Genomic DNA, 26,914 nt, shown 5'->3' on the forward strand with positions numbered 1-26,914 from the left:
TATTGAGAGCATTATTCATAAAACTGGAAACAATTTCGATGCCTGCCACTGGGGAATGGCTAGTAAGTGATGACATATACATACCATGAAATATTAAGTTGCCATTAAAATTGTTCTCATAAAGAGTTTTAATGATAGAGAATCTATCTATGTTAAATGAGAAAGGAGAATACAAAACTGTGCATGTGGTGTGATCTCGGATCTGATAAAATACACAGACACATAGTCACACCACTTCCACACAAACCACAAAGAACCCCCCCAACACACACACACACGAAGACTGGGGGGAAACCCCCCCCACCAACACACACACACACACACACACACACGAAGACTGGGGGGAAAAAAAAAACCCCAACACACACACACACGAAGACTGGGGGGAAAAAAAAAACCCCAACACACACACACACGAAGACTGGGGGGAAATCCCCCACCAACACACACACACACGAAGACTGGGGGGAAACCCCCCACCAACACATACACACACGAAGACTGGGGGGAAACCCCCCACCAACACACACACACACACACGAAGACTGGGGGGAAAAAAAAAACCCCAACACACACACACACGAAGACTGGGGGGAAAAAAAAACCCCCAACACACACACACACGAAGACTGGTGGGAAACCCCCCCACCAACACACACACACACGAAGACTGGGGGGAAACCCCCCCACCAACACACACACACACAAAGACTGGGGGAAACCCCCCCACCAACACACACACACACGAAGACTGGGGGGAAACCCCCCACCAACACACACACACACGAAGACTGGGGGGAAAAAAAAACCCCAACACACACACACACGAAGACTGGGGGGAAACCCCCCCACCAACACACACACACACGAAGACTGGGGGAAAAAAAAAAACCCCAACACACACACACATGAAGACTGGGGGGAAACCCCCCACCAACACACACACACACACACGAAGACTGGGGGGAAACCCCCCCACCAACACACACACACACGAAGACTGGGGGGAAACCCCCCCACCAACACACACACACACAAAGACGGGGGGAAACCCCCCCACCAACACACACACACACGAAGACTGGGGGGAAACCCCCCACCAACACACACACACACGAAGACTGGGGGAAAAAAAAAAACCCCAACACACACACACATGAAGACTGGGGGGAAACCCCCCCACCAACACACACACACACGAAGACTGGGGGGAAACCCCCCCACCAACACACACACACACGAAGACTGGGGGGAAACCCCCCCACCAACACACACACACACAAAGACGGGGGGAAACCCCCCCACCAACACACACACACACGAAGACTGGGGGGAAAAAAAAAACCCCAACACACACACACACGAAGACTGGGGGGAAACCCCCCACCAACACACACACACACGAAGACTGGGGGAAAAAAAAAAACCCCAACACACACACACACGAAGACTGGGGGGAAACCCCCCCACCAACACACACACACACGAAGACTGGGGGGGAAAAAAAAACCCCAACACACACACACACGAAGACTGGGGGGAAACTCCCCCACCAACACACACACACACGAAGACTGGGGGGAAACTCCCCCACCAACACACACACACACGAAGACTGGGGGGAAAAAAATCCCCCAACACACACACACACACACACGAAGACTGGGGGGAAAAAATCCCAAATGGTCAAGAGAAAGTGAGATTACAGGTGGCTAATATTTTATTCATTATATACCTCTGCACTTTCTACGTTTCCCATAATTAATATATATTCACTTCCTACCCAGGAAAAATACACTTTAATGACATCCTTAGACCCCTCAACTAAAGACAGTGAGAAAGAAAATACTGATCTTTACCAAATCAAAACTTATCAGAAACCGGAATTACAGAACTAAAAAGTACCTCAATGCAAATTTCCACTGCAGATTAAAACTCACTATAAGAATTTTATGAAACTGAGACATACCCTAGACTTTTCAAGGTCTTACCCAGTCTGCAGTCAGCCCAATATTACCTATAATAAAATTCCTGTGTAAACACCTACAGAATGCTCTGTTTAGGCAAGACCCGGGTCTAAATGTAAAAAAACAGGGCCGATAAAAGCGAAAAATCCATGTAAAAATCCTTTAAGCATCAAAGTTTAACTCATTAAAAGGAAAATAATCAATGACCTTGATTTGACATTATCAGATGGTCAAGGCCCCATGTGACATTACTTTAAGGCCTGCTCTCACTGTGCAGGAGCCTGGGAAACGGGGTTCACCAGGTACTGATTCTAACATAGTGAACAAGGGAAATGATGTACTGAGATTATTAATGAGTCAAATGTTGTTATTTAATCGCTAAGTTGTGTCCGATCTCTTGCAACGCCATGGAGTAGCCCACCAGGCTCCTCCGTCCACGGGATTTCCCAGACAAGAATACTGGAGCGGGTTGCCATTTCCACCTCCGGGTGGGTCTTCCTGACCCAGGGACTGAATTTGCACCTCCTGCACTGGCAGGCAGATTCTTTACCACTGAGCCACCAGGGAAACCCCATGAGTCAGACAGGGAATAATAAATGACTCCAGGGAGCATGACGCAGTAGTATTAAGATACCCACTGAGACACCCTCTAAGGAGGACATGAAGGCACTAACTCAATGCAGATGACAGAAAGTGCAGAAAACACTCAAGTATCAAGTGCCTTTGGAGAGAAAAGATGTGCTGCAGTGGAACTGATGCAGACTGTGGAGGCTCAGACACGGCTAGAACCCCGGAGCACCCACAGGCGAGATCTCAACCTCTCAGAGCATCAGCTTCCTTGACCGGCAAACACAGAGAGTAACGACCCTTACAGCCTTGGTGTGAGGTTCGAGGTAGTGGGTCCCAGACACCTGGATCAAAGCCCAGGGTGCCCAGCCATGCGTGGAACCCACTACCCACTCAGGAAAGACCAGAGACCACAGAGACGACCCTCTCCTTGCCCGATGCTGGAGGCACTGCTTTCTCTTTCCTAGCTGGCTTGTGGCCCCTGGGAAAAGCCGAGCTGGGCACTGGCGGGGGCCTGGGGCAGCTAGGAAGGGAATGATGGGCAGAGCTGAGTGATGCTCTGAGTCTAGAAGCCCAGACAGTCCCTGTGGGCTCCCCCAGGCAGTGCTGGCCTGGCCCTGCTCCACCACAACCCAACCCAGACCCTGAACGGCCTCGATCAGAACTGGGGCAAAGGGACAGGAAAACAGCAACAATAATGCCCAGGGAAGGCACAGAATACAGTAAGCCTTATAACCAAAAGAAGAATAACAAGAAATAAATGAAGGATGAGAAATCGACAAATCTCAATAAGCCTATAGAACACTTCAAAAGAGACGGTGTACACAAAGGAGGAAGAAAATGGGCAGCGATGGGAGGAATTAATGAAGATAGAACTATCAATATCACTCCGTGGGAAGACAGGAAAATCCTGCAGATACAGATATGTGTGCAATAAGAATGCTGCCTGGTGTTCTTGAGGATCCTAAGAGAAGTGGATGATGACCTTGCTGGGCCGCCAGGAGGGGGAGAGACAAAAAGAGAGCTCTATTCATCACCAGTGATGAGAGACCCTGGGTGGTACTGCTGATCGCTGGGAAGTTAAGGGCAATTCTGACAACCTGTCAATGAATGAAGGCCTTAGTCCTCTGAGAAGTAATAAAGATAATTAGAGGAGATATTGAAAATCATTAGCAACATTAAAATTGACTGTAATTACCTTACAGGTAGTTGAACCAGGGGTCATAATAAGCCCTTATTTAGAAAAAAACTATTGTGTCAGACAAATGTGACAGCTCCTGGCCTTGGTGTTGGCACTTCTATTTTTAGCTGGCAGGATGGCACAGTGGACGAGGAAGGACGATCTTCACTATGAAAAAGACACGGACAAGAATCTCAGTTCTGCGCCCTTCCCAGTTTACATGTCAGCTAATCTCTCTAAGCTTCAGTATTTCACCTGTCTCACTGGGTCTTGGTGACAATTAACAATTGACAAAAAGACTAGCCCCATAGTAAGAGCCACAGGAATGGCACTGACTGCGAAGTTTAACAGCATCTCTTGCGTTGGGCTAAATTCCCAAGGGGTGGGGGAGACACGTTCCTCCAGCGGAGATCTTGTCAAGTTGCTGAGAAGGGACGAGTGCCATGCTGATAAAGAATCTGTGGTCCAGAGCTTCAGGGAACGCCTGCAAGGTCTCCTTGGCTCCCAGCAGCAGGCAAGCATACAGAGCGGTGATGAAGCCCACTGCAGAGCACCCGGGAACCCCAACTGTCCACGGGCCCCTAAATCAGCACAAACCTTCTGTGGGCCCGGGCATTCCCCACACTGGACCTGGCAAACCACAGCAACCACGTGTGGCTCTATTTTACTTTGTTAAGGAACACCATACTGTTTTCAGCTTCCCTGGTGGCTCAGATGGTAAAGAATCCACCTGCAATGCGGGAGACCTGGGTTCGATCCCTGGGTTGGGAAGATCCCCTGGAGGAGGGCATGGCAACCCACTCCAGTACTCTTGCCTGGAGAATCCCCATGGACGGAGGAGCCTGGTGGGCTGCAGTCCATGGTGTTGCGAAGAGTTGGACATGACTGAGCACATTTACTGTTTTCCATAGTGGCTGCACCAAATTACATGCTCACCAACAGTATAGGAAGGTTCCCTTTTCTCCACACCCTCTACAGCAGTTACTGTTTGTAGACTTTTTGATGACGGCCATCCTTGGTGTGAAGGGAACCTCACTGTAGTTTTGATTTGCATTTCTCTAATACAAAATTGTATTTTTAAAAATTAAACATTGATTGTCAAAACAAGTATATGAGACTATTTTGCTGGTAGGGGTACATCATTCTACGGAGGGCAATTTGTCAGTATCCAGCAAAACAAAAACCTGTACTTCAACCATTTCTAGATTCCACTTCTAGAAATTTATCCTACAGACACACTAGTACATGTACACATGCCATTTCACTAAGGCTCTTTATAATACCAATATAATATCAAGGCTCTTTATATCATAACAACCTAAATGTCCACCCATAGGGGACTAGACACATAAAATTATATCCGCAGAAGAGAATACTGTGGACCCACTAAAAAGAATGAGGCAGATCTATATGTAATAAAATGAACCAATCCCCATACCATTAAGTTAAAAAAAAAAAACCAAGATGTGGAAGTGCACACCATATGCTACTAGTTATGTACAGGATAAGGACAAAAAAAAGTGTTCCCGTTTAATATTAATCGTTATTACCTGTTGCATGTACTCTACATGCAAAGAATTGTTCTTAGCACTTTACATGAATTATCTCATCAGTTGGTCTCAGTAATTCTGAGACCTCATTCATATACCCATTTTGCAGATGAGAAAAACTGAGGTACAGTGAGGTTGCCCAAAGTCACAAAGTGAATGACTGAGTTTCAGACTCTGTCTGGCGTCAGAGCTCACCCTCTTGGCCAAATCACACTGAACCTCCTAATATTTATGCTACCTCTTAGAGTGTCCCCAAGAAACTTGTACAAAGAGATGCCCAGCTGGGAGATGAGGATGGGAATGAGATGGTCTGAATTCTGTACGTGTGCATGACTTGTCCAAAAATCAATAAATGCTATAATGTTTTACTCTGCCTGCTTGGATTAACCGGTGGGAAGGACAATAACAATTAGTGTTATGAATGAATTATGCACTTTTAAAGAAAGGTAGTTTTATTCATCTATTGACTTGTTCCTATATTTAATTAGTTCCTCATTTTTTTCAAGGACTCGAAAAATGACAAAACTTCACTTAGTATAGAATTCACAGTTAAGCATACAAGCAATTTCCAAGATCATCAAGGGGGAATGATATGTGCACGCACGCACACACACACACACACACACACAGCATTAAGGGACTTCTCTGGCAGTCCAGTGGTTGGGACTTCACCTTCCAGAGCAGGGGGTGCGGCTTCAACCCCTGCTCGGGGAGCTAAGAAAGATCCCACATGCATGGTGCCAAAGAATCAAGACAGGGAACATGGAAATAAAAACAAAAATAAACAAATGGGACCTAATTGACCTTAAAAGCTTTTGCACAACAAAGGAAACTATAAGCGAGGTAAAAAGGCAGCCTTCAGAATGTGAGAATATAATAGCAATGAAGCAACTGACAAAGAATTAATCCCCAAATATACAAGCAGCTCATGCAGCTCAATACCAGAAAAATGAACAACCCAATCAAAAAGTGGACCAAAGAACTAAACAGAAATTTCTCCAAAGGAGACGTACAAATGGCTGATAAACACATAAAAAGATGTTCAACATCACTCATCACCAGAGAAATGCAAATCAAAACCACAATAAAGTACCATCTCACGCCAGTCAGAACAGCCGCCATTAAAAGGTCTACAAACAATAAATGCTGGAGAGGGTGTGCAGAAAAGGGAACCCTCTTACACTGCTGGTGGGAATGCAAACTAGTACAGCCACTATGGAGAACAGAGTGGAGATTCCTCAAAAAACTGGAAATAGAACTGCCATACGACCCAGCAATCCCACTGCTGGGCATACACACCGAGGAAACCAGAATTGAAAGAGACACGTGTACCCCAATGTTCATTGCAGCACTGTTTTATAATAGCCAGGATATGGAAGCAGCCTATATGCCCATCAGCAGACAAATGGATAAGAAAGCTGTGGTACATATACACAATGGAATATTACTCAGCTATAAAAAAGAACACATTTGAGTTAGTTCTAATGAGGTGGATGAAACCAGAGCCTATTATACAGACTGAAGTAAGCCAGAAAGAGACACCAACACAGTATATTAATGCATATATATGGAATTTAGAAAGACAGTGACAACGACCGTATATGCAAGGCAGCAAAAGAAGCACAGATGTAAAGAACAGACTTTTTGACTATGTAGGAGAAGGCAAGGGTGGGATAATATGAGAGAATAGCATTGAAACACGTATATTACCATATGACTAGATGACCTGTGCAAGTTCGATGCATGAAGCAGGGCACTCAAAGCCGGTGCTCTGGGACCACCCAGAGGGGTGGGATGGGGAGGGATGTGAGAGGGAGGTTCAGGACAGAGGGACACATGTACAACCAGGGCTGATTCATGTCGATGTATGGCAAAAACCACTCAATATTGTAAAGTAATTATCCTCCAATTTAAATAAATGAAATAATTTTTTTTTAAAAGACATGGAACAGATGCAATTGTAACAAATTCAATACAGATTTGAAAATAAAACAAAACAGCATTAAGTCTACGGTTGAGGGTAGAGGTTGTTCACTTGCTGCAAAGTATCCTCAAAGGCAGCAGGAGGGATTTTAGACTTTATTTCTACATAAGGACAGAAATTAAATGCAGAAAGAGTAAAAGCATACTCAGAAGCACACTCAGTCTCTTAATTATGATCTACCTCCAACAATAACTGAGAAAAATGGCAAACTTTTTCCGATAGGGGAAACATTCATCATAAGATATAAAACCACATTCTTACAAGATAAAAAAGGTATAAAACATCTATGAGGTAGGGCTCTGGATTTTGTGTGTTCGTCTGAAACATAAGGTCAATAGGCCAGAGCAGTGCTTCTCAAACTTTGACGTGTGTACGCATCCCAGGGGACCTCGTTAAAATGCAGATTCGGATCAGTAAGTCTGGGGGCAACCCAAGACTCCACATCTTTAAGGCAGTCCCAAGGGCCACCTGTACTGAGGCGGGCCAACCACACTTTGTGGAACAAGATTCTAGACAATAGGGCTAAGGAGATACAGCTACAACCTGATAAATTTTCAGTTGAAGAACTAAACTGCAGCTATTCACATCTCGGTCCCTTTGTTATCTACCAGGGTTCTTGGCCCTGCCCAATCAATAGAAATTGATAAAAGGCCGGACAAGAAATTCAGACAAGGTTTTATTGGGGCTCCTGCTGCAGCAGTGGGGAGGGAAAAGCAAGTAATAGGTTCCCTTGCTGGCTCATTCCCCAAGCGGGGACAAGCTGGTTCCTCCTATGGGGTGAGGGTAGGAGCAGGCCCAGAGGTCAGCCAGAGGTATGGCTTAGGCGGTCGGCCACACCCTTGGGTGGTGTTGAGGGCAGCGGGCATGTGCAGGACCTTGCTTTTGCCCCCAAACCCCTGCTTTTGTTTCCAGCTCTTCAGAAGTGGCAGCTGGGCTTTGGGGTCTTTTTGTATCTTGTGTCTATAATTTGCCCCAACTGCACGTGCACGCAGTGACTTTCAGTCCCTTATAGTTTCCCCATATTTTTGTCCAGATGCAAGCACTGCAGCCAAGGGTCCCAGGCCCCAGCCTGTCTCACCTTCAGAAGCACTTCAAAATCCAACAGAGACCCAGACTTGAATGGAGGTGTATTTTCTCTTGGAAACAGAGCAGGGTAGCAGGGAAAACGTGCCTGCAAACACGTTGCTTGCACTGTATTCAGCAAGTCAAAGTGAATGCGAAAGAGTCAGCAGAGGATCTGGCTTCAAGAGTCGCTGAGAAGGGTCAGCAATTAGCACCACTTCGTGCATAAGAGCGTGATTCTGCGGCACTTCAGATGTTTTCAGCTTCATCAAAATTCATGTGCTGGGCATCCGTACCTGCTGAGCAACTGTGGGACTCAGGGTCGGAGTGGTCCCCGTACCCCGGGCTGGAGCAGAGCACGCCGCAGCCCCACCACAACGAAGCCTCTCCCAGGACACAGACGAGACCGGAAACGCACAAGAAGGGTGGAGACAACACACGCAACCGCTGGGGAGACTCAAGGCAGAGAAACAAAACCAACGGGGTGAGGAAGACGTGGGGCTTCCGGTAATGATTCTGGAGAGGAAATGGGTCTTGGCTTCTCAGAAAAAGTGAAGAAAAGCCATCCAACGGAAGCAGAATAAGGCAGCACATCCCAGTCCCGGAGAGAGCAGGGCAGGCAGAGTCTGCCGGCATCAGCAGGGCTCCTTCGGAAGCACCCGGACAGGTATCGTTGCGGGTGTGGCCAGGTTTCGTGCACATCTGATCGAATCTCCAATCGGAACAGTTCAAGTTCCTGAGAGAGGAGTCAGCGGGTAATTCTCAGAGCAGGCAGCGTCTGGAGAATGCAGAAGTGCCCCCAGCGCTGGGGGGAGAGGGGCCTCTGAAGTCAGCATCCTCGGTCCGCCTCGGTTTTCCCACCTGTACAGAGGTCTACACACTCCTCGGAAAAGGGCCAGACAGAGACTATTTTAGGCTTTGCTGTTGTGCAAAAGCAGCCTGAGATGATGCGTAAGTGCATGAACGTGGCTACGTGTCAATAACACTTTATTTTACGGAACAGGCAGCAGGCAGGCTGGATTTGGCAACACTCCTGAATTGCAAGGTAGGCGGCGGTAACAACTTCCCTTAATATTAGGAAGCTTGGGGTAAAGATCAAGGAGGGGGGGAAGCTGATGCAACTTACAAGTGACCCTGGGATTCAACAGCCATCGACGACAGCCGTTGGGGTCCATCTGGAAACATCCAGGTCCCTCTCATTACCCCCGTCCCTCCTGATCACCGGGCAAGGTGTCTCTTCCCGACCACCTCCTTCCTCCTCCGGGCCCTCGCTCCTTAAACCTTCTCCCCTCCAGAGCTTCACCGCTCTCTCTATTTCCTCCTTCCGTCAGCTTACAGACAGCACGAGTCTATTGGCCTCCAATACCACCCTTTAGACCACATTCCTCTCTATGCCCAATCTGGCAGCTTCAGGAACAGAGGCCTGCACCAGCTCTGCCCACTTGCCAGCGCTTCCACTCAGCATTCCTGTGCCTACTGGACTTTGATCCCACCACGTATCTATAATAGTCTTTGCCAAAATCAGTAGACACTCCTAAGCCATTAACTTTCCTGATCTGACTCGAGCAATGCAAACTGCTGACGGCCAGCCCCTCTTCAAACCCCCTCCCCACCTGGCTGGCGAGCCTGCCCGGGCCTCTCCTGCCCACGGCCTCTTCACTGGCCTCTCTTCTTCCCCCCCCCCGATGTCTCCATTCACCAGGTTTCTGCTTTGAACCACCTCTCGGCATTTCCAACAATGTACGTAGCACAAGTGGGAGAGCCAAGGAGGTGAAGGATGAACTGATGAAAGTGCACCCATCCCCTTCTCTTCAGAGCTGCGCCCACAAGGTCTGCTGCCCCCCTGGGCAGAACCTGCATCCGCCTCGCTCCCCCAACCACAATACTACCTTCCCCACTGCTCCTCCAGCCCTGTTTTCAACAGACAGTCCTCTCCTGTCAGTTTTCATTCTCTCACAGTCCTCACACCTTGCCAGATGAATCCAGTGAGCCCTGCTCAATTTCATCGTGACTTGATCTCCCTCGGCACTGCTGGGACACCCTCGGATGGCAACCGTCCCTTCCAGTGTAGAGGTCCTGCACCCCCGCTCCGAGGGCACCTGCTCCTGCTACCACCTAGAGGCTCCTGCTTTTTGGCCCACTGTGTGCTTCAAGGTCCCGCCCTCGGTCCTGATCCAACCCCACGGCTTTAATCCCTTCCAAGAGCCTTAAGCACCAAGTCAGAATTTTCACCTGTACATTTCTCTAGGGTGTCAGACGGCTCCATCCAACCATCCACCCACCTTTCCAGTTATCATCATCAAGCGCACGATATCAGCTGCAGTTCCGGACTGCCTGCATGCCTCACATCTCCCACCCCAGCCCGTGATGGAACTCCTCCTCCTATGGAGGAAGCTGTCCCAGGTGGTCCACACAGGAGCCTGTGTCCCCACTGCTCCTGCCAATCAGAGCCCTGCAACCCCCTCGCAGTGCCCACTGCATCAAGTGCCCTGTCCAACGATCACTGAGAACACACCCAGGACAACGTTTGAGTGTGTTCGGACCTCGCACTAAGACACAAGCGTTAGTCACTGTCAGTAGTAGTCACTGGACAGATAATATTTTCCTGCTGTTTCCCGCAAATATTAATACAAAGTAAACAACAAGAACTAGAAATGCCCAGTTACTTTCCAGTGAGGTCACATCCTGAGACTATCACAATTAGCTTTGAATTTCAAATGGGAAGACAAGGCATTTAAACATGTTTAATGGCTAACATTTAAAACCAGACCAAATCCTAGTATTAAGCTGAAGCTGTGAGTGTATGGAGTCCAAGGAAGAAAGCAGAGCTCCGAGCTCAGGTGAAGCAAATCATAACAGTGCCATTCTTAATTGGTGAGTGACCAGGACAAGTTATTTCACTTCAGCTTCCCCATCTTTAAAACGAGGGTCCTGTATGATCTTCAAAGTTTAGATCAGGTAGTTTGCCAAAAGTTCTCAGTACAAAGCAAATTTTCCTGAAGAATCAGATAAAGCAAACTCAAGACTTGAAAAAAACATTTCTCCAGTTTTACTGAAAAAAAAAAAAAAATCTAAAATCACCCGATATTAGAAAAGAATTGGAAAGGAAGGAAAATTGCAATAGGCATTCATTTACTTTAAAAATCAAGTCAAATATATTGAGTAATAATCAAATAAACTTTAGGGCAGTAGTTTTTGTAGAACATTCTGGCCTAATCTCTCTCTGAAAAAAACAATGACGGACAGAAATCATTTTCTTAGAATGATACAAAGATTTTCTGCTATAACGGACATCTGTGACTCTACCATGGACAGAGTTTTGCCAAACCACTCCAAGCTCCAGACACTGAGACAGTGCGAAAAAACCCAGGCTCTCTGGGATGGGGGGGTGCCATCACCCAGAGAAGGCCCCCACCCACTTTAACAACCTTTCTGAACTACAAGTGGGAGATTTAGAGAATCTTTAAGCACCATTCAAATTGCAAGCCTCTTGTAATCCTGTGTTTAGTAGGTGCTCATCCTGTTACTCAATTAAATCCTTTCCTTTAATTATTGAACAAAATATTCCAACTATTGCTTAAGGCCTTCCACTGAGTGCTACGGAACAGAAAAATGTGAATAAAACATGGGGCTCTCAGCCTGGTGTGGAGATAAGAGTGAATTTGTGATAAATGCACACCGTACTAAGATAATTCCAAAGAGGAGATGCCTTTGGAGTTAGCATGGGAAACCAGGGACGTCTTCACAGAGGATGGAGCCCTTGAGCCAGGCCTGGATGTGTAATAGGGAAGAACAAACCTGACTCCATAGAAGGTCTGTTTCTTTTATTTTAACCTTTGTATTCTATGTCTTTGCCTCAAGGTAATAATGTTACCTATAGTCTGAAATACACAGGAAGCCCATTCTCAAGGCTCTGACCTTTAAAGGTATAACACTTTTCCATTCATATAGAGGTAAAATGTTGCAGAACAGAGAATAACATTTGTGTTGTTGAAGGTTTACAGGAAATTGTAACCTGACCTACCTGGACAGCTGCGAGAACAAAGGATTCCAACACCAAGAAGTCTGCAACAGCCAACCATGCCCCTCTTTCACCTTGCCTTTAAAAACGTTTTCTTAAGGGGTTTTCAGGGAGCGTGAGCCACCTGTCTCATTGCATGGCCTCACAAAAAATCATTCTCTGCTCCAAACTCCAGTGTTTCAACGTGGCCTCACTATGAGTTGGGCACATGAAGTTTCGTTTGGTAACAGATGGGCAGGATGGGGTCAGCGACATGTTTTAATCAGAGGTGGGGGTACCTGTGCATCACACACCTCCAGGGATCTGAGATGCCTCATTCCACAGTCATCTCTGATTTTAACATAATTATGAAAATTTTCTGTATGATAGCGATAAAGTACCTTGGAACAGGAGCCCCCCACACACACTAATTTGTGCAATGTCATCACATAACAAGCAGTTTGGCTGCCTCCAAGGAACTGCAAGCAAATCTGACTTCTCAAACCTTGTGACTTCATGGAGAAAACAATCTCCCCTAAAAATCTGTTATCAAGATCTAGCCCTCACATGGGACCTGCAGTCTAAGTTCACAGTGCCTGGTGACCTGGTAAATCTCGAGACAAAAATGTGTTTTAAGGAGCTCCCAGGTTGGTGATTTCCCCAAAAAATCAGGCAGCAGCAAACAAATTCGCTGGAAGAATCCATCTTTAGTCTAGGCCTGAAAGAACCTCCACAGATAAATTTTCAAAAAACTGTGACACACTTAAAAGTCACAAATATACAGGAGGAAGAATCAGCAGAAAACACACACACACACACACACACACACACACACACACGCACAGAATCAGCAAAGATTTTCAAATATGAGGATCATCAAACACAAAATACAATGCAATTACGTTTAAAGAAATAAAATTAACAATTGATAAGATAAATATGAAACAGAAAACTCAAAAATAAAAATAAGCAGGTGTTTTAAATAAATAGAACTTTTGGAAATCAAAGCATGTAAGAAAAGTGAAACTTAAAATGCAACAGACATGTTTATTAGGAGATTAGACACCAGTGAAGATACATCTTGAAGACCAAACTGAAGAAATTATTGAGAATGAAGCAGAGAAAGACACAGATGGAAAACTGAAGGAAGTATTAAAAGACATGATAATGTTGAAGGCCTCTGACAAATCTAATTAGATTCCCATGAGAAAAGAAAGAGACCGAACTGGAGGCAGCAAATGAAGAGAATGGCTGGACATTTCTAGAATTGATGAAAGACATCAATCCAAAGATTCAGAAGACCTAATAAATTCCGTACAGAGTCGTCAAAAGACCTCCTGACATATCACAGCGACACGAGAGAACACCAGAGACAAACAGATCTTAAATACAGCCAGAATGAAAAGATAGATTATAACCATCCCTTAATATCTAAGAGGGATTGGTTCCAGGAGCGCCCTGCAAATACCAAAATCCACAGATGTTCAAGTCCCTTCTGTAAAATGGCATTGTATTTGCACCTATGCACATCCTCCCACATATTTTAAATCATTCCTAGAGAACTTATAATGCTAAATAGAATGCAAATGTTATGTAAATAATTGTAAATACACTGTAAATGCTATATAAATAGTTGCTGGCATGAGGTAAATTCAAGTTTTGCTTTTTGAAACTTGCTGGATTTTTTTTTTTTTTTAATATTTTCAATCCAAAGTTGGTTGAACCCTCAGATGTGCAATCTAACTGCACTGGAACAGCAATTAGCTGACTAAGGAATTAAGAAACAACAATTAACAGATTTCTCAAGAGCTACAATGCAAGTCAGAAACCGGGAGAACACCACTTTGAGTGTAAGGAGAGAAAATAAAGGTCCGTCTAGCACCAGACAGGGTGAGTGAGCATCTTAAGAGCTGGGGCGAAAGAAATGTATCACAGAAAGAGTATTCTAGACAGAGGGGACAGAAAGTAGATGGTACAAAGGTGAGTACACGCTTAGGATGTTTTGGGAAAAGGCCAGTGTAATGGGCAGAGTAACCGAAGAGGGAGCTGGGAGATGAAGACAAAAGGAATTGTATGGGGCAGATAATACGGGTCTGTGCGGCAAACTTGAAAAAGTCGATGGCAAAGTCAGCGGAGGGTCCAACTGGCCTCCCTGTCTGAGTCTTTTGTGCATTGCTGGGAATCCAACCAGATTCTGATACACAGAAGACCTAGACACCAGCTTTTTTGGTGGTTCTTGGCTGATTTTTTGGTTCCCCTCAACCCTGAAATTTTATTCAGGCAGAACAATGATAGAGAAAATACAGTTAATTATTATTCAACCAAGCACACTTTTTTATTTTTTGGCCACGCTGGGTCTTTGCTGTTTCTCTGGCTTTTCTCCAGTTGTCGCTAGTGGGGGGGCCTCTCTACATGAGGTGCGGGGGCTTCTCCTAGCGGTGCCCTCTCCTAGCGGTGCCCTGTCTTTTTGCAGAGCTGGGGTTCTAGAGCACGCGGGCTTCAGCAGTTGGGGCTCCTGGACCCCAGAGCACAGGCTCAACAGTTGTGGCTTCGTTGTTCCCACACATGGGATCTTCTCAAATCAGGGATGGAACCTGTGTCTCCTACACTGGCAGGCAGATCCTTTACCACTGACCCACCAAGGAAGCCCCAACCATAGTTTATTAAGATATATTTCAGAAGATCGGAACTACCAGGAAAAGTCAAGAGGAATTCCAAAATCCAAGCAAATTCTCTGTGCAACCAGATTTTCAGCACTCGAGTCATTTATTACGGCAAGCTTCAGCTCCTTTGGGGGGATTTTGAGGCTAAAACGTTAACACACTATGTTCACCTTCCACTCTGTACACCTTGTGTTGAACAGGTCCGTGGAATGTGACAGTCAAAATCAGTACCTGTTGGCTAGTTACATTTGTTGAAGCTGTGAGTAACTACCTTCATAAATGATTTTTCTACTCATCTAAGTGATGAGATCACTGGTTCATCTTTCACTGAAAAGGTAAAGGTTTTTCCAACTTGCATGACCTTGTCGTTTACGTTTTCTGCAGGATGACTTTGGCATTTTAATGTCCAGTGTACCCTTTGGGGGACATATATATTCCGGGCAGGTTTATCAAGACATCTCTCAGAAGAGGGTGCAATGGTTATCTCTTAAATTCCTACTGAAAAACAGAACTCTGTAACCCAGACCCATTGTGCCCGTGTTTTCCACTATTTCTCGTCTGTAACACTCTAAGCATCTCCTTCTTCACCCCAACGAGGTCATCATCCTAGAGGATGATGTCTTCCACACATGGACCCAAAACATGAACTCTCATCCCCAAATCCAGCACTCCCACAAAGCCGTCCGCAAGTCATCGTATGTTTCCAACAAAACTGAAGTCTCCTGAGGAGCAGTCAGTCGTATCAACCCCCCCCAGAGCTCGTATCTCTGTACTGCTTCCGAAAGTATTTAAACTGAATCTGCCCAGAACCTAGAAATTACCTTGAGAGTGTTTTTCATCATATCACCTATCATCTTAAATTCTCATTTACTTTTTTGCACAGTAAGAGTATAGGACATATACCCTGTTAATCACTGCTAAGACTATTAGTTTAAGACTGGCTGATCACCCAGTTTTGCTTTAGTTGTTGAGAACATTCAGCAGCATTGTTGCTGAGAACGTTGCAGAGACCCCGGGCATCTAGGCACCTGCATGGGGACAAGGCTGAGTGTCCCACCAGCCACAAGGTATCCACCTCTTAACCAGCCTGAAGAGACAGTGGCAAAATCATGACAAAACAGTAACGGCTCCCATGCAGCGAATGCCCGTCATATCCTAGACTCTGCCCCAAATGCTTTCTAGGGGATGATGCATTTATTATGTTAACAACACAGAGGACGTGCTGCTGTCTCAGGCTCACAGATGGAGAAACTGAGGCACAGGGAAGTTCAGTAGCTTGCTCAGGCTCACAGCTAGGATGCGGCCAGGCCTTGATGTGAACCTAGTAAGGCTCTGCGGTCTACGTGTGTAACCACAATTTCATATACACACGAATAAAGGGTGTTCTGTACCATCCCCTACACTTGGCCACAGATCACTGGAAAAGAGGAAGGGAGGGAGAGAGGCAGGGACGGAGGGTAAGAAAGGAAAAGAGAAGAGGGGAGAGGGAAGGAAGACAGAGAGAAATGAAAGGAGAGTAAGAGTGAGGCAGGGATGGAGAGAGACGTCGAGGGCGTGCAGCAGATTTCAGAGTGCAGGCTGAGTCCAGACAGGCCTGAGTGAGTCCCAACTCTTCTAACTACGTGACCTCAGGCCAATTACTTAATCCCCCTAAGCCTCAATTTCCTCACCTGTAAATTGGGGATAATTACACCTTCTACCACTGCTCATGAATGGCAGAAGCAGTATTCAGCCCATAATCTTTCCATAATGCTATGCTGCCACATCCTCCAGAAGATTCTAATTTTTCAAAACTATGGGGAACAGCGAGGCTTCCTGCTGCCTGTCGGTTTGGAGGCAACCATACCACGAATCAGAGTTTCCTGGTCCCATGATGTCTACAGTCTGGGGTTCTGAGTGAACCAGAGAGCCCCACACAGACATGCTTGCCAGCAAAGAAAGCCATCCTCTTCCTCGTGAACAGCTCCATCAGCTAAGGGAGTGTTCTCAGAGCCCTTCTCCATGTCACCCCCAACGTCAAAAGTGATGGCATCGTAGCACCTGCCCAGAACAACACACTGGAAAAAAAAATAAGGTTCTCAAACAAAAGTTCTTAAACAGAGCATGCACCCCCCAAAAAGCTCCTAGACAGACCTCCTGCTATGGGGAAGGGGCCTTTCAACCCTCTCACTCTGGATGTGTGTGGGCTGGTCCTTCGAAGGCCCAGGAAGCCAGCAACACTCTGCTCAGACCTCGTGAAGGCGAGTCACTACGGGGAGTACCTCAGGCTAACACCACCCAGCACAGGTCCTCAGCAGGATGCTGCAAAAACCTTCCACAGACTCACCACGCACCGGCCAGCAAAGCTGTGTACAAAACGGAGGTTAAAAATCAAAAATCACAATGCAAAACTATCTAAAATCTGAAGTATGCACCAAACAGTGTCTGTATGAGGCTTCTGGTTTCATGGCTCGCACTTTTTTTTTTTGAGACTTTTCAAATGTTCTGTAATACGGCACTATTATTGCTATAAAGTCTTTTAAGTAACACAGATAACATGTAGCCTGAATTGGAAGAGAGAGGAGGATATTCATCCCTGATCTATTTCATGACTATCTGTGTTATGCTCCCTGTAAAATAATGGGACAGACACCTAGAACATTCTGTTATTGTGGGAGGCTCCAGCCTTTCCCTTCCATGAACCCTAAAGGTCAGGTATATGTCAGTTTCTAAGAGAAGTCGCTGGCACACACAGTTATGGCTATCCTGCCTTTCTGCCGCCCCAGTAAATTTCACGTGTGAACTGTATCTTCTCTTTTATGTTTGTTTTCGGCTGCGCTGGACCGTCACCGCCGCATGGGTTTTTCTCTAGTTGCAACAGGCAGGGGCTACTGTGGAGCTGCAGCTCCCAGGCCCTAGAGCACAGGCTCGCTGGTTGTGGCAAGCCCGTGCACGTGGGATCTTCCCGGACCGGGGACGAACCCCGTGTCTCCCGCACTGACAGGATGCGTTACCACAGAGCCACCAGGGAAGCCCAGCATCTTCTGAGCCTGACTCTGACCCAAGAGCGCGCTTTCATCCTAAGACGTCAAGATCTGGGGAACAAAGTCACAGTCCACTCAGCCACTCCCCCTCTTAATGCTCACTCTTCTGGGAGTCAGAGGTTCTTTATCTGTAGATTCCCCCAGCCAGCATTGACTCCTCCTCCACCTACCGTTTAAAGCCGTCCCTCTGCGTATTCACCAGCTGCTGCCCTTTCGGCAACATAAATATATGTTCCCAACACTCTTACTAATTTAAAAAAAAATCAAAGTTAAAAGACTAAGGTGACGCTTTGTTTAAAAAGGTTTGCATCGTCCAAGACTAGATGCCATCTAAACAGTTAACAACCATGTTATCAGTAAACAGATATGCTCCTCACAAGAAGGCCTCTCGCTATTCCACTTTCTCTTTCCTGATAGGAAGCCTTTAAGTCCGAAAGTGGAACCCAGCACTGGCCCCGCGCACGGAAAGGCCGTCTGCTAGGAGGACGCTGAGGCTCAGGCAATCACCATCTCAGAGCAGGAGAGCCGCTGGCTTCACTCCTCGGGGGACAGGGGCCTTGCCTGGCTGCGTCCCCGCCATCCACAAGGGAACCACAAGGAGACACAGTCCACCCGCGATGGCCTCCGCAGAGCCGTCCTGGTCGGCCAACACGGGGGGGCCACACTGTGTGTCCAGCCACCCTGAGCCTCCGCTCCCCCAGAGAGGAAAACCCTCCTCCTTGGCTCTCCCCTCACAGACCCCCAACCCCCAAGGCAGAAACCCCACGCAGGCAAACATCTGTAACCACAAAAGGGAAAGAAAAAAATCTGCCGGGGCTGTACCCACCTGGAAGAGGATGCAAAATGCGGTGTCTAGGGGCCCGTCCATGTATCTATTAGGCTCCCCATCAAGCAGGCCTCTGAGATGCCACGAATCCCCAACCCCACACCCCGTTACTGTTGGGAAAACACTGGAATAGCATCAACCTATTTAAAGATAACCATGCTGACAATGGATTTTTCCATCTTCCATCGTTCAGGGTCAGGTCTGCACTTCTGTATGTTTTTCAGCTCCTACCATGGTTCAAGGCCAGCAGAGTGAAAACCCTGTTTCCTCTGGGTGGTTATTTTTCTTTTAAACCTCTCCCCCAGGGCCCAGAAAATCTGAACGCCAAACCTATTGAAATATCATTCATTATGATTAAAGATTTCCAGAGCAAATCTGACACTGAATACAACTAATGACCCACCACCCCATCCGCCTTGCCTTCCGAGAAAGAGGGGTCCCTCCAGTGGGCTCCCTTCCAGGTAATGTGAATTCAGGCTTTCACGAACTGGGAATAGACCGTCCAGGAGGCTGCAAAGAAGGCGTGATTCACATGCCGGGCATGCGTGGCCCGGATGGCAGTGGCTGCCTCAAGCTTGCAGACCCACACAGTGGAGGAAGGTATGAAGAATGCTTACTGACCGGGGCTGGGAGAGGAGAGCAGGGCGGAAGACTTAAAGAGACAGATGTATTACCTGAAACAACCCAGGGGAAACATAACGCTACATTTCCATGGTGCAAAAAGTGCCAGCTCATCGTGAGAGAATCTTAGGTATGAGCGCTGCAAAGAGCCAGGGAGCCAAACCAGCCCCTGCCCCCACTGCCTACAAGTCTCTGTTCCCAACGCTTGATTTGATCCTGAACCCACTTTCGGGTCAGGGTGTGAGCAGACACTGGCGATGTTAAGACAACAGGGAGATGTCCCTCTCTGTGCAAGACTAAAGAGGACTCTGTCCTGGTTGCTGTTCAATCGCTCAGTCCTGTCTGACTCTTTGCAACCCCATGGGCTGCAGCACGCCAGGCTTCCCTGTCCATCACCATCTCCCAGAGTTTGCTCAAACTCGTGTCCATAGAGTGGGTGATGTTATCCAACCATCTCATCGTCTGTCGTCCCCTTCTCCTCCCACCTTCAATCTTTCCCAGCATCAGGGTCTTTTCCAATGAGTTAGGTCTTCGCATCAGGTGGCCAAAGTATTGGAGCTTCAGCGTCAGCATCAGTCCTTCCAGTGAATATTCAGGGTTGATTTTCTTTAGTGCTGACTGGTTTCAGAGACTTTTCCAATTATCCGCAGAGGGACCCCTGCTGAAGAGAGCAGTCCTTGACCAGGTGATGCCCTTGGAAACCTAGTGATTCTGCCGTCATTACGTCCTCTCTCCCAAATGCTCCCCAGGCTTATTTTCTGTTGCAAACATTTTCTAAAGCTGTAAATCAAGGAGCAGGATGAAGACATGACTGGTTTTACAGGGTTGCTGCATAAAGAAATGGCATTTCTACTCAGCTTCAAACTATCCTGATGGATAAATTTGGGACTTATAAAAAATAAGAGAGAAACTTGTTTGTAAAAGTATTCACGACTGAATTGTGTTAAATGCCGTGGGGTTCTTTCAGGCTCTTCACACAGTGTTTAAAATAGTTACCAAATGCCTATTAATAACCAGCTCGCCTCCTAAGATAACACACAGGAGCCAGAACTCAGGAGGAAGGATCGAGAAAGGGCGACTATCTCACAGGTCCTGAGGCCCTGGGTGGACTTTGGTGGAATAAATGCTCATATTCACAGCCTGTGCTGAAGTGTCCCGGCAGAGATGAGTCACCCCACGCCCTCCTCCTCCCAGCATGCAGCCCGGGGTGCGTGGACCTCACCCCCATCGTCACGGACGTGCAGCTCAGGGCAGAGCCACAGTCCTCAGGGGCTTCGGTTCTGCCATCAGGACCTGGATGGATGGTCACCTGGGAAGATATGATCCTCCCGCAATAAACCTCCCAAAGGACCTGAATTTCCCCCAAACTTAACACACTGTGGAAGGGTGTGCGTTGGTTACCTGGGATAACGGATAACTAAAAACGTGTTTTCCCGTCACAAACCACAGCCTCTATCCATTTAAACTCAACACGTCAGCATACAAGAGGCGACCCCCTGGTCTCACCGTCATGAATGGGGTCATCTAACCCCATCCTTGAAGATGTGCCAGACTTCTTACTTTACTTATTTTTACTTCTTACTTTTACTTGGATCTTTCTGGTCCAAGCTTCCTCTCTCTTTACATTCCCCTCAGGACAGGTTTCACATGATGGTCTACTTTCACATGACAGTCACTTCCAGACGTCTGTCTAGTTTAATACCAGGCAAGCTTAGAGAGAGACCATTCCCTCCACTGGTGTGAGATGGTAGGTAGAAGCAGGATGTTCCACGTCTTCCTTATGCTCACAGGACTAGGCAGACATACTGGGGGCAGAGGACCCAGACAACCATCAGTGTACCTCCTGGAGCCCCAAAGCACATGTCACTGCTGCTGCTGCTGCTAAGTCGTTTCAGTCGTGTCTGACTCTGTGCGACCCCACAGACACATGTCACTAGCCCTGTGCAATCAGACCATAAAGTGAGAGTGCTGCAGAGAATCACAGTGTCCAGTGCATTAGCCCCGTTCACAACTAAGGGATGGAACCCAGAGAGATTCAATTATTTGCTCCAGGTCCCAGGAAGAAACCTCCATCTCTTTTACTTCCTTCTGTGCAAGCTATTTCACCCAAGGCACTTACTAACTTACTAACCCCAAAATGAAGGAGTTAGTCGCTCAGTCGTGTCCGACTCTTTGAGACGCTATGGACTGTACCCCGCCAGGCTCCTCTGTCCATGGAATTCTCCAGGCAAGAATACTGGAGTGGGTTGTCTTTCCCTTCTCCAGGGGATCTTCTCAACCCAGGGATCGAATCCGTGTCTTCTGTATTGCAGGCAGATTCTTTACTGTCTGAGCCACCAGGGAAGCCCTACTAACCCCAAAGACAATTTCTTTTCAACCTTGAAATGTGAAGTGATCTCTTACATGTGGACTCTAGAAAACCATACAAATTGAACTTATTTACAAAACAGAAACAGACCCACAGACATAGAAGCAAACTTACAGTTACCAAAGGGGACACACAGAGGGGAAAGACATTCGGGGTTTGACAGGAACATACACACATTACTATTTATAAAGCAGATAAGCAACAATCCTGTGCAGTGCAGGGAATGCTGCTCAATATCCTGTAATAACCTATCATGGAAAAGAATCATAAAATATATATAAATATGTTTGACTGAATCACTCTGCTATACACCTGAAACTAACACAATATTGTAAATTAACTATACTTCAATTTTAACAAATGTGTACTAAGGATTCCTTCACACAACAATTGAGAGGAATGGGTCGGGAATCCCTTTGAACAAGCAGGACTGGAGTTTGAAAAGGAAAGTGAAAGTCGCTCGGTCATGTCTGGCTCTTTGCTACCCCATGGACTATACAGTCCATGGAGTTCTCCAGGCCAAAATGCTGGAGTGGGTACCCTTTCCCCTCTCCAGCAGATCTTCCCGACCCAGGAATCAAACCAGGGTCTCCTGCATTGCAGGCGGATTCTTTACCAACTGAGCTATCAGGGAAGCCTAGAGTGTGGACAGGTTAAGACCCTAAATCCAACATGACCACAGAATGACTGTCAGGAAACACCATCTGCAACTCAAAACCTAATGTCTCTCACTGGAATGAGGAGGACCTCCAGAAAGCAGAGAAGATCGCCGGCTGCTCCAAGAGAGACAGAATGTGAAATCATAGGCTGTAAATCACCCAAAGTTACACCACAGAGAAGGGAATGTAAGATTATACCAGGGACATGTTTCCGTTATGAGCACTGAATATTGGTAAGAAATTCAGAAACCTGAAAGAGTGTATGAAAAAAGTATTAAACTTTGTGAAGATCATGAAACTGCTTTCAACTAAATATTTTCAAAGGAAATGTAATTAAAGTGCAGATTACAACTCTTTTGCAAATGAGGATAGGTAGTTGAACAGAAGGAACTGTAAAAATTCAAATATGAAAAAGATGCTGGAAATGGATTAAGAAAGTAAAATCCTGAACCACATACGTTGTATCCTGTAACTATTCCAATAGGAGACAAAAAACCTGGCTCCAAAATGTAAAACACAGTCAGCTACACAGGGAAAAAAACAGCTTTGACAAGTTTTTCTATTTTTTATTAAAAAACGCAAAAGGTAAAAATCATATATATTCTCATCATTTTTTAAAAATTGTATAAAGAAGTGATTGTCCCCTCCCCACTCTTCCAACCACACCTTCGCCCCTGGAGCCACTTCAGAGACGCAGTGGAGGGCCACACACTCATCAGCTTGTTTCTGTAAAGAGTCCTCACTCAGCACATACATACACACACAGACACACAGCCCCAGCTCAGACACACACACACATACACACAGGGCCCTCGCTCAGACACACACACACACACACACAGGGCCCTCGCTCAGACACACACACACACACACACACACACACACACACACACACACACACACAGAGTCCTCGTTCAGCACACGGGCACACACACACACACACAATTACACACAGCCCCAGCTCAGACACACACACACACACATACACAGCCCTACTCAGACACACATACACACACACAGAGCCCCAGCTCAGAAACACACACACACATAGCCCTACTCAGACACACACACACACACACACACACACACAGGGCCCTCACTCAGACACATACACACACACAGAGTCCTCATTCAGCACAGGGGCACGCACACACACACAATTACACACAGCCCCAGCTCAGACACACACACACAGCCCTACTCAGACACACACACACACACACACACACACACACACAGAGCCCCAGCTCAGACACACACACAGCCCTACTCAGATACACACACACAAACACACACACACAGAGCCCCAGCTCAGACACACACACAGCCCTACTCAGATACACACACTCAGAACTTTACAAAAATAGGCAAATGTTTCACATGAGTCTTCAAACTGCTTTCTGAATATATTTTAGAATTTAAAAATTTTTTTAAAAAGGAACAAGTTGAATCTTTTTAAAGTAATACCAAAAAAGGTAAGGAACTGATCACCAACTTCATGAGTAAATTCAAATCTAAAGATTCCTAGCTGTGTACTTCCAAACTGTACATCTATTTTTAAACAAAAAAGATGATACAAATTGTGTAGGATTCAGAATGTAAATTTGTTAAACTCTTTGAAATACTATGAGAAAATAGTTTATGAATTTCCAGTGATCATGGCTTGAATTCCTACCCAAAATGCTTTTAAAACCTGTCATAGACGATCATTTACTGACTCCGAAACAAATGCTGCATAAAGCAACAGACAGAAATAGCATAAACATCAGGACACTCACAGCACATAATGGTGTCAATCATATTGATAACCTTCATACGGTCTCTGATTAAGCAGGCTTCTGCAAGTCCAGGCACACAGATAGGACTCAAAAGCATTGTAATAACCTGCTATACAGCTTTGAGGAAACAGTTCAGCCATGTAAAATCTACCTCCATTTTCCCAATATCTGGTGAGTAAATCTGCAAATTCTAGCACTAGACCAATCCAGTGGCTGTGCAACCACGGAGGGAAAAAAAATATGTCTCTGGGAGCAAACAACTTTCTCTTTGATTTTATGTCTTTTCACTTAATAAATTTCATTTCAGGATGAAAGGCAGTGCCATAAATTTGACAAATATCAAAAGCACATGGTTCCACTTCTATTTATCAAACCAACTGAAAACCTTTCCTTTCAAACCCCATTTCTAATGTGGGAGAAGATCCAAAGGTCCTTTGCGAGGCTGAAAACAAGAGGTTCCCATTCCAGCAGGCAGGCTTTCCCCGTGGTACCCAAATCTACCTGCCGGCTTCCTCCGCCAGCGCTCACCTGCACATTCCCTGCCCAGGAGGTCCCTCTTCACCCAAAACCTTCTCCCATCAATTGTCAGCTGTGTTCCCTCCACCTGGAATCCTTTATTTCCCCCATGTCTAGGATCTCCACCTAACAAAAGTCATAATTTGGGGCCCATATATAATGTCCCCTACTCCATCCACCCTCACCTGTACCCAGATCTCAAGTGATGTCTCCTTCCTTTAAACCCCCAACAATATGTCTTTTCTCTTAGGCATTGTTTATGCCCTTAGTATCTCACTTCATAGACTATTTTCAGCTGACTTATACAATCCCCTTCAGTGCTTACTGAATTACCTTATAAAGAGTAGAATCTCAATAAACATTTACTGAATTGAATTATCTGTTATGTAATAAACTGCTTCCTAAAAATTGATCTGTATGTCCTGCCTAAAAACCATACAATTTTAATAGCAGAAGGTTACAGCAATCAAGTTAGATCCTGGACCTTTCACTTTAGTTTATCAGCTTTTTGAATTATTAATAACAAATTGTCATGAAATATATACGTGCACACACACATGATGCCTCCTGAGGCACATCCCCCGTACTATCCTCATGCAATCTCGGAAGGTCAGAAATGACATTTATTTTATATACAAGCAGCCAAGGACGTGATATCAGCTTTGAAACCAGAACTGTCTATGCACTAGTGAAAGCAAGAGAAGTAGAAAGTAGAAACCTTTTTCTCCAATAGCTTGTCATTTGCCTGCGGAGAAAAGATAGCCCATAGGCAAGAATACCATGTGTGTTTACGGTGTTTCTACAGTTGTTTCTTAAAGAGACTCCACGTGATTCCCAACTGTGGTAGCTCTGGCCTCTTTGGTTAATGTCAGCGGCAAACAAGAGATCCCCAAAGATGAGAGTGAGAGCCATGAATGGCATTGAAATGGAGACCAGGAAAAGTACAGCCTGGGAAGGAGAAAGCAGGAGGAGACCTGGAAGCAGCCCTGAGCCGGGGGTGTGATGGGGAAACGGGGAAATGGAACAAGCAAGGCTCAAAACCCCGCCACAGTCATGCTCTAAAGCCAGGCTGGACGCCAGGGTCCGGAGAGCTATCCAGGTGATGGTTACTGCTCACGGCTGGAAGGCTCTGAGGCTCCAATCATCCGTTCAGCCATCCCCAGATAAACTAGTTAGGTCGAAACGAAGAATTCATAAGTAATAATATCTTCTTAAAGCTTTTTCTCTCTAATTATAGAGGTCATCCATGTTTGTTATGGAAAATATGAAAAGTTCTGAAAAGTAAAAGGGGATAGTCAATAACAGTCATCTTATTATAATCCAAACCCATTTCCTTCAACATTCATTCAACAATCACAGTATTTATTAGGATCTGGTATGTGCCAGACATATCAGAGAGCAAGACAGAAAAAACTCCCTGCCCTCCTGCAACTTAAATTCTATCAGGAGAGAAAGACAATGAGCAGTAACGTGAAGAAGTAGATTGCACAGGACGCTGCGTGCTTGCTTAGTTGCTCAGTTGTGTCCAACTCTTCGAGACCCTTTGGACTGTAGCCAACCAGGCTCCTCTGTCCATGGGATTTCCCAAGCAAGAATACTGGAGTGGGTTGCCATTTCCTCCTCCAGGGGATCTTCTCAATCCAGGGATCAAACCTGCATCTCCTGTGTCTTCCGCACCACAGGGAGATCCTTCACCCACAGAGCCATCAGGGAAGCCCTAACAGGTTGTTCGCACAGAAAGGTCAAGAGCAGGGCAGGGCGGCCCAGACTGAGAACACAAGAGTTACCACGGTGAGATCATCCGGCTTTATAGGCTTCCTTCCCCACATATTACATGGTGAGAGCTTCCCTCCACCGTTACACAATCTTTAGCAAAATAATTTTTAATGACTGCAGAGAACTCCATCTCATGAATGTAAGTACCACAATTAATTTCATCATTCTGTTCTATGCAGCAATGAGATTTTCTTTTTTTAACTATCATAAGTAATGGTTCTATTTCCTTCTCAAGAGAAGCGTAAAGAAGAGAAATCTCCCAGGATGGAGCAGGGCACTGCTGAGGCCCACGGCACCCCGTCACGGCAAAGGTGCTCAGCGCCTTCAGGCCACGTGCCTGACTCTTCCTTCCCTTCCAGGTTCCTGCCGCCCCC

At 46.1% G+C, this 26,914-nt stretch overlaps 1 protein-coding gene and 1 long non-coding RNA gene across 10 annotated transcripts in view; one reads left to right on the top strand and one right to left on the bottom strand.

Moving 5' to 3' along the window:
- The window catches only part of CSGALNACT1 (chondroitin sulfate N-acetylgalactosaminyltransferase 1), a 323,001-nt gene that overhangs the window by 220,067 nt on the left and 76,020 nt on the right, over positions 1-26,914 (bottom strand). Inside the window, exon 1 of one of the 9 annotated variants that reach the window (XM_081524352.1) lies at positions 8,327-8,708. The exons of the other annotated variants lie outside the window; for them this stretch is intronic. The gene's annotated coding sequence lies outside the window, so the exon portion shown is untranslated. Of the gene's footprint in view, positions 1-8,326; positions 8,709-26,914 lie in introns of those variants that run through there. 9 annotated transcript variants of the gene reach the window in all.
- Positions 8,808-10,932, top strand: LOC145519111 (uncharacterized). Its single transcript, XR_014063540.1, has 3 exons — positions 8,808-8,977; positions 9,314-9,355; positions 10,013-10,932. It is a non-coding gene; the product is annotated as an uncharacterized LOC145519111 (long non-coding RNA).

This window comes from Giraffa tippelskirchi, chromosome 8 (assembly GCF_054371585.1).
Source record: "Giraffa tippelskirchi isolate mGirTip1 chromosome 8, T2T-mGirTip1v1.2.pri, whole genome shotgun sequence".
Classification (NCBI taxonomy): domain Eukaryota; kingdom Metazoa; phylum Chordata; class Mammalia; order Artiodactyla; family Giraffidae; genus Giraffa; species Giraffa tippelskirchi.